The following is a 14387-nucleotide window of genomic DNA, read 5'->3' as shown; positions in this document are numbered from 1 at the left end:
ATAAAAAGGAATAAACTAGACTAAACTAAACTAAAATTTAAAAAAAGGAGTTCAAAAAATAAAAATGCAAAAGAAAAACATAAGTGTATGTATCAAAAAGTTCAGGTTAGAAGGGTATTATGGAATTTGATGTACTGTACAGCTCGCTATGATGGTAAATAGGTTAAAAAAATTACCTATGTGTAAAAAAAAAAAAAAAAAATATTCCGGAATAGTGGGAACAAGTCAACACCACAAGTTTTCCTATGAAGTAGTGGTTGTTCTCTTGTAGTCCTTTTTTTTTCTCCTCTTTTTTTTTTCTTTCTTGGTTTGTTTTCTGGGGGAGGGGCCTGCCACGTAGGTTGTCAGTCAATGATGTTTCCTGAGTTAAGTCCTCCCACCCCCCTCAAGGGGGTGGGCTCTAAGGAAACTGGTTTTTTTCAGGCTTTTGTTCTCTGGCGGTTTTTACGTTTGTTCACTTTTTTTTCTCACACCTTGACCGCCTTTGATGGTTTTTGTAGTTTCAGAGGAAAAAACCACACCCTGATCTCCCTCTCAGAGAGAAGCCTCAGTCTGGCTGCAGAGCCTAAATAAGTTCCCCCTTGGCCACTGGCAGAGCAGGTTCCAAGTTGCAGACCCTGGGGGTGCATGATCTTTTGCTTGTACCCAAAGCCAAGGCAGTGGTGGCTGTCTGGGAGCTCCCTACCACCAGAGAGGTTCCAAGCAGCGATCGCACACTGAGATTTTGCCACTGGCCCGGGCTGGGAGTGCCTGGTCTTGCTGGGTCTAAGAGTTCCCGGCTTGCGCGCACCTCTTTCAAGGGTGGCTATGGGTCGCGCGCGCATCTCAGGCACTGAGAACGGGGCGCAGGTCTGAGAGCACCAGGCTGGGCTTTTGTGTACCTCTGTCAGGGGAGAGTTTGGGGCAAGGGGCTTAGGCTTTGAAACAAAGGCGTGGGCGGAAGAGCGCCAGCCGGGCCTTTGTAACTCTCTCAGAGGAGCATGAGGGAGGGGCGCGCGTATCTCAGGCTTTGTGGTAGGGCTCCCGCATTCTGCTGAGGCCGTGGCTCCCATCCCCTCACAGGAACTAGAACCCACGCATTCTCGGGCGCACTGGCGGCTTAGGGACCAAGAGCCGGTTTCTCCGCCGCACTCTCTCTGCCTCAGCGCGGGGGAGGCTGTCCTGGGACCAGGGACTTGAGCCCCTGTCCCTAGCCGCCCCGATTCCCACAATTTCCCCTGTGATCCTTTGCTCTTTTGGAGTGCTTTCAACCAGTCTCCAAGTTAATGCTGGTCCCCAGACGCAGGGCACTCTCGCTCATATTGGGGGAATTACTTTCCAACCGGTCGCCTCTGGTGGCTCCCTGCCCCTTTTGTTTATCTTCCGATATCAGTCCGCCTTCCCGCTCCGCTTTACCTGCCCACTGGCGTCTTCTGCCCCTGTAGAGATCCAGACGTGTATGATTCTGATCTCAGGCTGATTTCATGGGTGAATGGAGTTCTTTGGTAGGTAATCAGCTCACTTTGGGGTACCAGCTGAAAAGGCGCCTCCTCCTACTCCCCTGCCATCTTGTCCCCCCCTCAACTTTTGTTCTTTTCTAAAAAAATTTTTTCCCTGGTTTAGGTGTTTTCTGTTTTGTTTGTTTGTTTGTTTGTTGTTGTTGTTATTGTTTTTGCATTTCCATGTACAGTTTACAATTTAGCTTGGAATTTTCCACAAAATAATTCCAGTACATTGATCAGAATTGTGTTCAATTTTTAAACCAGTTCTGAGGAAATTTTATATCTTGAAATATTGAGACTTCCAACGCATTTATATGTCGTATCTCTTCAATTATTTTGTCTCCTTTTATTTCTCTGAGAAAGTGTTTTTGTTTTCTGTCTACAAGTCTGACACGTGTTTTCTTAAATTTATCCTTAAGTGTTTTGTATTTTTCATGCTATTTTCAATGGTATCATCCACATTTTAATTTATAATATTGTATTACTATCAATGGACATGCAAATGACTTTGTATGATGGTCTTGTATTCTGTGGCCTTACTAAACTCTCTTCTTGGTTTTAGTTGATTTTTCTTGTAGATATCTCAGAATTTTCTACATGGATAGTCATTCCATTTACAAAACAAGATCTTATTTATTAATATTATTAATAATAAGATATTATTCTGATGGGCTTTCCTCTGTACCTAAGAAAGTTCTTTTTTTCTAGCTGCTTAAAAAAAAGAATTTATTTATTTATTTGACATTCAGAGATCACAACAAGTAGGCAGAGAGGCAGGGAGAGAGAGAGATAGAAGCAGGCTCCGTGTCAAGCAGAGAGCCCAATGTGGGGCTCAATCCCAGGACCCTGGGATCATAACCTGAGCCAAAGGCAGAGGCTTTAACCCACTGAGCCACCCAGGTGCCCCTGTCCTAGCTGCTTTCAAGAGCTCCTGTCTACCATTTTGATTCATCATTTTCCCTATCATGTGTCTTGAAGTCTTTCTAGATTCTATGATCTTGGGGGGAGATCGTTCTGCCTCTACTACATGAAAGCTGGTTCCATTCATGAGATTGGGAAAATTTTTCAGGGAGAATTTTTTCAACTATATCTTCTAGTCTTCTTTCTTTCTCCTCCCCCTAAGGGATTCCAATAATTCTGATGTTGGAACTTTTCATGGCATCATTTTTTTCCCCTAATTCTGTTTTCATGGCTTCTAAGCTGTTTGTTCCAGGCTTCCTCCTGATCCTTTTTCCTCTATCAGTTTGTCCTCCAGATCACTAATTCTATCTTCTGTCTCAGCTACCCTAGCTTTTAGAGAACTTAGATTAGATTGAAACTCATTGAAAGCATTGTGAACATCATCCCTGGTGTCTTTCACTTCTCCCCTAATCAATTCCATTTGGTCATCCATGGCTTTCTACAACCCAGCTCTGTCTGAATAACTATTAGCCTGAATTCCCTTTCTGACATATTGTCTATGTCCATATCCATTAGCTTTGTTGTAGAAGGTCCAACCTCTGTATTTTTCTTCTGTTGGGCATTCCTCCTCCTGGTCATTTTTTGAGAGATGGCTGAACAGATGTGTAGCTGAATATATAGACTGTGGTGCAGGCAAGGTGCACCCTGGAATGCTTCTGAGCAATCAAGAGTTTCCACCCAAAAGAAAGAGAGAGAAAAAAAAGAGAGACATAGAGAGAGACAGGGAAAAAAAGAAAGATAAAGTAAAAGAGAAGGCCCAGCCCAAATGGGCCCCAAGGTAAGATTTATGAAGTATACAAACAAAAACAGACAAATAAAAGACCAACAAAAGTAGATGAGAAGAAAAAATAAATATATAAAAGCAGCAAAAAAAAAAAAAAAAAAAGAACCTTGTCAAAAAGAACCCCAAGTATAAGATTTATATACTACCAGGACAAAACCAAATACAGAGAAACACTTGTGGAAGGAAAAGTTGGGAGAGTGGTTATAAATTTTCAGTGTGGGTGAGGAAGGTTATTTTGATTCTTCCTGGATGTATCTTGATATCTTTGTTAAAGGACTCAACTTTCCCTTTCCCAAGATAAAGGGGGATTAAAAACTGGTTCACCTATAGGGGTAGCATTGATTGGGGAAAGGGGATTATCTTGAAGCTTAACTCTATAGGAATATTAAAAAAAATAAACTAAACTAAAATTAAATTAAATTAAAAATATTAAAAAATAGAAAAGCAAAAATAAAGTTCAGGCTAAAAGGTTATTTTGGAATTTTATGTACTAGACATCTCACTGTGATGGTAAATATGTTAAAAATTATATGTATATTAAAAAATGAACCAGAATAGTGGGAATGAATTAAAAATAAAAGCTGTATCTATGAAGTAGTGGCGGTTTTCTTGGTTTTTGTTTTGTTGTTGTTGTTGTTGTTGTTGTTGTTGTTTTTGCTTTTTGGTTTTTTGGGGGAGAGGCCTGATGCTTGGGTTTTCAGGGAGTCTTGCTGGAATTAAGTCCCCCTGCCACCATCAAGGGGGTGGGCTCTGAGGAAACCGGGTTTTACAGGTTTTTGTTCTCTGGAGGTTTTTTAGTTTTTTTGTTCATTTGTTTTCTCTCCCTTTGGCAACTCTTGATGGTCTTTGGAGGTTTAGAGAAAAGCAAACTACACCCAGACCTCCCTCTCAGAGAGAAGCCTCAGTCTGTTCCCCTCTGGGTGCTCCAGATCACATAAATGTCTCTCTCTGCTGCTGGCAGAGCACGTTCCCAGTCACGGTCTCTGGGGCACAGGAACTCCCACTTTTACCCCAAACCATGATAGCTGCAGCTGTCTGAGCAGCTCCAGACCACCAGAGAGGTCCCAAGCAGTGATTGCACACTGAATTTTTCCCGCTGGCCTGAGCTGGGAGTGCTCGATTCTCCGCGGTCCAAGAGAGCACCAGCTGGAGCCTACAGGACCTCTCTCAGGGGTGGGTGTGGACCACAACTCAGACTCTGGTAGCACGGCACGTGTGGAGAGTACAAAAGGTTGTGGTTCTGCCAGCTGGTAAGACTCCCTCACCCTCACGGGAGCCACCACTCAGACACCCTCAGGTGCAGCAGTGGCTCAGGGACCAAGACCTGGCTTCTTTGCCACACTCTGGCTCAGAGCCAGGGTGGATGTCCTGGGTCCAGGCACTTAAGCCCCTGTCCCTATCTGCCTTGATTGCCACAAGTTCCCCCCACAATACTTTGCTCTTTTTGTGTGCTTTCAACCAGACTCCAAGTTAATGCTGGTCCTCAATCACAGGGCACTCTCATATTGGGGTATTACTTTCCAATGGGTGGCTTCTGGTGGCTCCTTCCACCTTTTGTTTATCTTCCGATATCAGTCCGATGTTCCCACTCCGCTTTACCTGCCCACTGATGTCTTCTGCCCCCATAGAGATCTAGAAGTGTATAATTCTAACCTCAGGCTTATTTCATGGGTGATCAGAGCCCTTTGGTAGGTAATCAGTTCACTTTAGGGTACAGGTTGAAACGGTGCCTCCTCCTCCTTCCCCACCATCTTGTTTCCTCCCCATAGTTTAATTTTTTGCTTGATTTTATCTAGTTTTTGTATGAGCACAATACAGATTAAAATAAAATAAAATAATAAAATAAAACAAAAGATTTTGTGTAGAATTGGTATTAATCTGTCTCAAAATGCTTGATTGAATTCACCAGTGAAGTCTCCTCATCTTGGCATTTTCTTGTAATACAGTTTTTATTTTTTAATTTTGTGTAAATATATTTTATTTGTCAAGAGTAAATGTTAATTTTATTTAGAAATATTCAAGTACAAAACAAGAAAAATTGTATACAACTCAGGGCTGCCAAATGGAAAATATTTAGGGCAATGTGTGATGGCAGGGATTGGCATGGAGCTTCTTGCATTCTTCCAGCATGTAATTCTCAAAGCACCTTGAATTTTTTTATTAACCAGGAAACTCCTTGTAGTGAGGATTTAAATTACAAATTCAATTTATTTAGTAGATATAACAATATCCATTTTCTATTTCTCTTTTAGTTAGTTTGGTAAGTCTTGTTTTTTAAAAAAAAACCTGTTTATTTCATGTAAGTTGTGTAATTTATTACTTTGCTCATATTTCTTTATTGTAATTTTAATGTTGATAATGTATATATTATTACTTTTTTCTTTCCTGATATTGGAAATTTGTGTCCTCATCCTTTTCTTACTTGATCAATCTAATTAGAAGTACATAAATTTTATTTATCTTCTAACTTAGCACTTAAAGTAACCCAACTTTTGTTTTTACTTATTTTTCTAATGTTTGTTCCACTTTCATTGATTTCTGCTCCTATATTTATTTCCTTCCTTCTACTACTTTGGGTTTAATTTGCTCTTGTTTTCTTAGTTTATTAAGGGGATATCTTGTGCCATTTCATTATAATATAATTAATAAATAGGTGTCTGTCATTTATGATGTAGTCAATTTTTAATCTCTTGCTTTTGTGCTAGATCTCAGGGTAAGTCGGTTTGTGTGTGAGCCTATTAAGAGTGGGATCTTTGTTTCCATTGTTTTTTGAGTCTCCTGGTATCCCCATTGATTTTCAAAACAAGACATTTTGGGACATTGCTTTTTCAGTGCTGGACCCCTTGGTCAGGGTATCTAGTGTGGGGAATAATCCCTTCACTCCTCGAGGGAGTGTTCCATATTTTGGGGATCCTTTATGCTTATGGGATCACTGAATCCTGGGTGGGATCCTGACTGAGACCATGACGGTAACTTTCCTACTTTTATAAATGTGTCTTTTTTGTCCTTTATTGTGAGAGATTGTTTATTTAGTGTCCAGGTCCTTTTCAGAAGAAAATTATTCCATATGTAGCTGTGAATTTGTTGTTGGGAGGGGTGAGTTTGGGTTCTTTTTACATTGCCATCTTGAGCCCTTTATTAGTATATTGATAATTTGTTTTATTTGATCTTCAATTTTTTTCTCTTCACTATGTTTAGGGTTTTCTTTTAATATTTGAAATTTGTTTATAAATTTGTATCACCTGCTAAATGCATCATCTCTTTCATTTCTGGTTTTGCTTCTATTGACTGATGTTTCTTCTGGTTGTGAGCTACATTTTCATGACTTTGAGCTTGTGTAATAAATTTTAATTTGGTCCTGTACACTTACACTTTTGTGTTTTAGAGTGTCTGGATTTTATTGTTTTCCTTTTAAAAATGTTGAGCTTCTTTCTGGTAGTCCAGTTAATTGCTTCACTTTTGCTTTTATGTTCTGTATAAGTTTAGATTGGCCTTTATTCTGGTGATATTTTAGCTACAATACTAAGGCAGAGTCCTTTTGTGGTCCTTCCCAAATTCTCTGAGTGATTAACAAGGGTTCTGTATTCTTACTTGTCTTATCTCAAATATCTTCCTTCCCTGTGTGAACTTTGGGAGATGTTTAAATCAGGATTTTCTGTTTTCCACTTACCCAGCCTCTTAGAATCACTCTTTGTATGCATTTCTTAATATTTTGCATAAACTCAAGGGTATCTTTATGGAAATTTCTTGAACTCTTTATGCATGGTTCTTTCTGTAATTTTGACCCACCATTTCCAGCAGCCAGATCTCCAAACTCTGATATTTAACTCGGCCAGTGTCCTGTTTGGGATCACTCTTCTTGCTCCAAGGTACAGAATGCCTGGCCAATTTTAGCATTTATTTCATTTTATTTCCTTTTATTCTTGGATTACAGCCCTGTGCTGCCTATTATCTGATGTCTGAAACCTGGTGTACTATATATTTTCTCAGGTTTTCTATTTATATATGATGGGAGGATAAATCTGGTTTATATTAATTCATCATGACTGGAGATGGAAATTTTCAATATATTGAAATATATTTCAATATATGAAATATATATTTGAATATATATGAATATGAATATATATGAAATATATATATAAAATATATATGAAAATATAGTTTCTCAGGTTTTCTGTTTATGTATGATGGGAGGATAAATCTGGTCCATGTTAATTCATCATGACTGGAGATGGAAAATTTCAATATTATGTTTTTATGATATTGTATTATTATACATAGCTAATTAATTTTTAACACTGTATATTATACCAATATCTGGATATGTATTTTGATTTATTATTTTTTCTTTTATTGTTGAAAATTTAATTTTCAATTTTTAGGAATTAAAAATAAATTTACTTTGAACATTTTAATAAATGTATCCTGGTGTACACATGCAAGAGATTCCTTAAAGCAGTGGTTCTAAAATTGTGATCTCTGGACCCTTGGGGCTCTCCAAGTTCCTTTTAAGATGTTTTTAGGGTTAGAACTATTTTTATAAATACATCACTATATTATTTACATTTTTATGTTGACATTTACGCTGATGTTTTAAAAGCAATAGTGAGTAAAACTGGTGCTATCTTTGCATGAATTAAAACAGGGTCACCATTTGTCTGTTAAAGGGCATCTTGGCTCTTTCCACAGTTTGGCGGTTGTGGTCATTGCTGCTGTGAACATTGGGATACAGATGGCCCTTCTTTTCACTACATCAGTGTCTTTGGGATAAATACCCAGTACTGCAATTGCTGGAACATAGGGTAGCTCTATTTGTATCAACATGGACAGAACTGGAGGAGATTATGCTGAATGAAATTAAGTCAAACAGAGAAAGTCAATTATATGGTTTCACTTAATTGTGGAGCATAAGAAATAACATGGCATGTCAGGGACCGCCTCCAGCCGGGAAAATCCCCGCCATTACAAGATGGCACTTGGCTCACTGCCAGCAAAATACGCTGCAAGTAAACAACGAACGTTCTGGTGAAGCTCGCCTAAAGGAGGACATAGTCATTGACTGTTTCAAATTTAATAAGCATAGTAACAGGACTCTCATTGGCTCTCCCCATTGCTTGGCCCTTATTGGTCACCCTGCCACATATAAGCTAAGGAAGTTGACAAAATAAATGGATGAAGCATTAACACCATACCAGGCTGATTGTCGTTCTTGCAGGCTGAGGGCGACAAATGGTGCTGAGACCCGGGAATTGTTAACAAGTAGTAAACCTTGCAAGGAGAAAAACCGCAGGTAAGCGGGAAAGGAACCACGATCAAAGTGGTGGGAATCTTGTACAAGACCGCAACAAGAAGCGGGGCGGCCATAGAGCCAGGATTTTATAAGACCACAACAAGAAGAGGGGCGGCCATAGAGCCGGGATTTTCTTTTTGCTTGTGAAATTAACCTAAGCAGCCAGATGGGTTCTGAATTATCAAAATCTAGATTGGAGGGTTCTTTAAAGGACCTTCTCAAAGCCAACGGTGCACCTCTGAAATCAAAAACTGCCAGAGCATTTCTACAGTGGAAACCGTTGCACCTTGGTTTTTGGATGAGGGTTTGTTAAATATTCCGCAATGGGACCATTTAGGAGAGGATCTTAAGAAAAGAGATAAAAGCAAACCATTGCCGCCTGGAACATTAGCTATATGGACTCTGGTCAGAGGATGCCTTGGTGGACATAAGCCGAGATGTGAGTCAGCTATTCAGGAGGGAGCTGAGGCCCTTGAGGAAGTTAAAGAGGAACGGTCATTTCATGCTTCAGAAAGAAACAGTTCTAGCGAAAAGGAAGAGGAAATGTCAGGGGAGGAGTTAGAGCAAAAGGTGGGGCAGAAACCTGAGCCCTTACAATCTTTGCCCACAGCAACACCTAGGGCCCCACCACCGTATAACACTTGTATGAATAGGGATATATGTGGTTGTCATGCACCTACTACTGAGAGTTGGACAACTAAATGGAAAGAAGCTGGCCTCACCTCAGCTTTCCCAGTTTTAGAGGACCAAAATTACCAACGATACCACCAACCGCTTGACTTTAAGTTAGTCAAGCAATTGAAGGAAGCAGTTATGCAGTATGGCCCTCAAGCGGCTTTTACTATCTCCTTAGTGGAGTCTATAGCAGGAATGAACTTAATTCCAGAAGACTGGGGGAATCTAGCAAGGGCCGCACTTTCCGGTGGACAATACTTGGTATGGAAGACAGCATGGCAAGAACACTCTCAAGATGTTGCTCAGCACAACGCCGCATCCGGTAACCTGCAGTGGAATTTAGACATGCTTATGGGCATGGGACCCTATGTGGGCAGGAATGAGCAATTACAGTATAACCCTGCAGTATACTTACAAATTGCAGCCTCTGCAACCAAAGCGTGGAAAACACTTCAGGGTTGTGGGGACTTACAAGGTCAGTTATCTAAGGTAATACAAGGATCAAATGAAGCATATGCTGATTTTGTTGCAAGGTTGATGCAAACGGCTGGAAGGATCTTTGGTGATGCAGACACTGCTATGCCTCTAATTAAACAACTGGCTTATGAACAAGCCAATAAATGGTGCAAAGAGGCTATCAGACCATGGAAAGCTAAGGATTTAAGTACATATATCAAAGTATGCAGAGACATTAATGACAGTGTTATACAAGGGCAGGTGCTAGCGTCGGCCATTAACCAAGGTTTTCAAAGCATTCAAGGACCCCAATGTCGAAATAATAAGGGAGGCACAGAGGGTTATTATAAATGTGGAGCCCAAGGGCATTTCAAGCAGGAGTGCCCTGGGAACAAGGGCCCAAACCAGGTAACAAAACGACCTGGCTTGTGCCCTAGGTGTGGCAAAGGTGCTCATTGGGCCAACGAGTGTCGATCAGTGAGAGATATACAAGGCAATCCTCTACCACCCAAAGACTAAAAAAAAAAAAAAAAAAAAAAAAAAAAAAAAAAAAAAAACGGGAAGCGGAGCCCTTCACCCCAGGGCCCTCAAATGTATGGGGTGCTCCAACAAGTGGCCCGCTCGCATTATCTGCTGACGAGCCCAGGCGGGCCACAAGAGGGAGCACCGGATTGGACATCTGCGCCACCAACAGACTTGTATTAACTCCTGAGATGGGTACCCAGATAGTAGAATCGGATTTCAAAGGCCCATTGCCTCAAGACACCGTGGGCCTCTTGTTAGGGCGAAGCTCCACAGCATTAACAGGATTAGCTGTTCATCCGTGTTTCTTGTCAAACATTTCAAGCAGTTTGAGATACACATAGCACCAGAAAAAATCCAAAAAACATCTATCAAGGACTATCTGGACAGTAGACTTGATGATACTAAAGTTAAACCTTTAAAGGTAACCCTACGAACAGATAATTTAAAAACATTAAATGACTTCCAAAAGCTACTAGGAGACATTAATTGGATTAGGCCTTATTTAAAGCTTACAAACCAAGAATTACCTCCTTTATTTGAAACGCTCAAAGGAAATGCTGATCTCAATTCACCCCGTCATATGTCCAGACAAGCCCAAGCAGCTATCGAATTAATTCAAAAAAGACTGGAAGCTGCTCAGGTTGACAGAATTGATTATTCAAAAACGCTATATTATTGTATTCTCGCTGTGGAACGAGCCCCCACTGCGGTCTTCTGGCAGGAAGGACCCATATCATGGGTCAACCTAGCCTACTCCCCAGGAAAAATTCTGCCATGGTATCCAAACGCCATTGCAAAAATTATACTGAAGGGTGTAAAACTCAGTGTCACAGCATTTGGCAGACAACCTGACATCATCGTCACTCCCTATACACAAGACCAATTAACCTGCTTAGCAGCATGTGATGACGATTGGGCTATAACCATGACCACTGTTACAGCAAAGTTCGACAATCATCATCCTACAAGCCCATGGCTTCAATTTAGCTTAACCCATCCACTCATTTACCCTAGGGCAACTCGCCACAAACTACTCTATGGTGCTAAATTGGTTTTCACTAATGGATCCAAACATGGGGTGGGTGCTGTAGTCACAAAGGAAAAAAATTGGACCTTCCTGTTTCAGAGCTCTTCCCCACAGGTCACAGAGCTACTTACCGTTACAAAAGCCTTTCAACTATTTCATCATGAACCCTTCAACCTCTTGTCAGATAGCAAATATGTTGTTCAAGCCGTTTCCATTCTTGAAAATGTAGGTCATATTAGTACCAAATCCTCTATTACCAAAGCCTTAAAAAACCTCCAAACAATAATATGGGACAGAAAAGCCCCATTTTTTATAGGTCATATCAGAGCACATACAACTCTACCTGGTCCCCTAGCAGAAGGTAACCGCACCAGGGATCTACTAACAAAAGAACAGTTTATCTTTACAATAGAGGATACATTACAACAAGCAAAACACTTTCACAAACTGTTTCATGTAAATGCACTCACACTCAGATTAAAATTTAATATAACAAAAGCTCAAGCCCGAGACATAGTTGTATCCTGTAAAAACTGTGTGACGCTGATTTCGTCACCTTCCCTAGGAGTAAATCCACGTGGTTTACTGCCCAACCATATATGGCAAATGGATGTAACTCACATCCCTGAATTCGGCAAACTCAAATATGTACATGTCTCGGTAGATATACCTGCTCGGGAGTCATTTTTGCCTCTATCCATACAGGAGAAAAAACCAAAGACGTTATTTCCCACTGCCTTCAAGCCTTCGCCACTTGGGGTAAACCCCGACAAATAAAAACGGACAATGGCCCTGCATATACTTCACAATCATTCCGCAGTTTCCTTGCCCAACTAGATATTACCTTAAATCACGGTATTCCCTACAACCCTCAAGGACAAGCTATAGTAGAACGCACCCACTTGACCCTCAAACAAGCTCTTTTAAAACAAAAAGGGGGAATAGGGGACACGTTTCAGTCCCCTAAAGACAAACTAAACACGATTCTAACACTTGATAAAAATGGACATGCAGCACCTGAGAGACATTCAGCACGTACCAACTCCTCCCCCAAGCCTTTAATCCTTTGGAAGGATATTCTTACAGGACAGTGGAAGGGTCCAGACCCTGTACTAATCTGGAGCAGAGGTTCTGTTTGTGCTTTTCCACAGGACAAGGAAGTACCTATTTGGATTCCTGAGCAGTTAACCCGACAAGCCCCAGACCCTGAAGACAGCGCTAAAGAAGATGCCACTGATACTACTGATATGGGGAGCATTAACACTCCACCTCCCACCAATAGCGACCCGTGAATTGTGAGCAATCCTTAAAGCCTGGCCTTACCTTAGACATGAACCAAACATCACCCCCATGTATCCAATTGAGTAATCAAACACTCGGACATTTTCAGCCATATAATCACACTGCCGTTAAAGGTAATGTTACCGTCTTACAGGGTCTTACCCCCACCCCTTTGTGTTACCCCTGTAAAATTCAATTTAATAAGGCCAGGAATTCCTCCCAACAGCTCTCCCAGTATTTGCAGGGTGCTTGGTCTGATGATTTTCAAAATTTCACACAAATCCTTCTGGCTGAGATAACCCAAGTAAATAGTACGTGTGTGCAACCAGCTTCCCTCCCAGAGCTATTTCAAACATTCAGCAATATGTTCCAGTTCACCAAACAATGGGCTGGCACAATTGGTCTTCTTGTCCTCCTTCTTATTGAATTTCTGCTTCTATTCAGAAAAGTTCGCCAATGGAGAACACAGCAGCGAGAGCAGAGCCGAGCTATAGTACAAGCCCTTATGTCAATAGAGGCTGGGACATCTCCCCAGATATGGCTAAGCATGCTAGATCGGTAGTCAAAAACGGGTAAGATCAGTAGAGAAACATACCAACCTAAGACAGGACAGAGATCATCGATACCTTGTGTCTGATGACGGGTAAGGATGTTTTCTGCTACTGACGACCTAAGACAGGCACGATGTCTGCCATAAAACAAAAAAGAGGGAGATGTTGGGGACCGCCTCCAGCCGGGAAAATCCCCGCCATTACAAGATGGCGCTTGGCTCACTGCCAGCAAAATATGCTGCAAGTAAACAACGTTCTGGTGAAGCCCGCCTAAAGGAGGACATAGTCATTGGCTGTTTCAAATTTAATCAGCATAGTAACAGGACTCTAATTGGCTCTCCCCATTGCTTGGCCCCTTATTGGTCACCCTGCCACATATAAGCTAAGGAAGTTGACGAAATAAACAGATGAAGCATTAACACCATACCAGGCTGATTGTTGTTCTTGCGGGCCGAGGGCGACAATGGAGGACACTAGGAGAAGGAAAGGAAAAGTGGATTGGGGGAAATAGAAGAGGGAGATGAAGCATGAGAGACTGTGGACTCTGAGAAACAAACTGAAGGTTTTGGAGGGGAGAGGGGTGGGGGGTTAGGTGAGCCTGGTGATTGGTATTAAGGAGGGCACATATTGCATGGAGCACTGGGTGTGGTGTATAAACAATGAATCTTGGAACACCAAAAAAATAAAATTAAATTTAAAAAATAAGCAAGCAAACAAACAAACAAAAAAACCAGTGTCACCAAACTGTATTAGGAGTTCATTTATTCTTCACTTCCATACACTTGCAGAAAAAAAAAAAAAAAAAACCTGTTTCATTTTAAAATGCCCTTGATGAAGCAGTAAAAGTTATTAATTTTATTATATGTCAAAATGAGGGGTTTTTTTTTTAGTATTCTGTGTGATTAAATGGGAAATATTTATACTGCATACTGGTATATACTTGTCTTGATAAAAAGCTCATGTGATTGATTTGAAAGCTAAACAAGCATCATTTTTTCTATGCATTCTTTTTGTAAATTTGAAAAAAATGATGTAGACAATTTTTTTTTAAACTGAAGTATTTGGCAGAAACTTTCTCACATTTACCAAATGAGTTTGGCATATCAAAAAACTGTCATTATTTGTTAAAATTCAAACTGTCAAACAAAATTACAGTGTTTGCAATGTGTCTGTCAACAGATCTTGACACCTTCCCCATATTTAAAAACTTTTTTTGAAGAGACTGGTATGAACAGACTTGAATTATTTATGATTACTTGTTTTAAAAAGCAGGTTTACCAAGTTATGATTTTTATAACATAAAATTCACCTATTTTAAGTGTGTAATTGAATGAATTTTTATAAACTTAAAGTT

The 14387-nt window shown here is 40.5% G+C and overlaps 1 long non-coding RNA gene across 1 annotated transcript in view; it reads left to right on the top strand.

Annotated features, from left to right (window-relative positions):
- Positions 1-8613, top strand: part of LOC131821996 (uncharacterized) — a 57354-nt gene extending 48741 nt beyond the window's left edge. The window contains exon 4 of the long non-coding RNA XR_009350048.1: positions 7918-8613. This is a non-coding gene — a long non-coding RNA (uncharacterized LOC131821996). The remainder of the gene's footprint in view (positions 1-7917) is intronic.
- The last annotated feature ends 5774 nt before the right edge of the window (positions 8614-14387 follow it).

The sequence above is a fragment of the Mustela lutreola genome, chromosome X, assembly GCF_030435805.1.
Source record: "Mustela lutreola isolate mMusLut2 chromosome X, mMusLut2.pri, whole genome shotgun sequence".
Classification (NCBI taxonomy): Eukaryota; Metazoa; Chordata; class Mammalia; order Carnivora; family Mustelidae; genus Mustela; species Mustela lutreola.
This window is presented reverse-complemented; position numbering and strand designations above follow the sequence as displayed.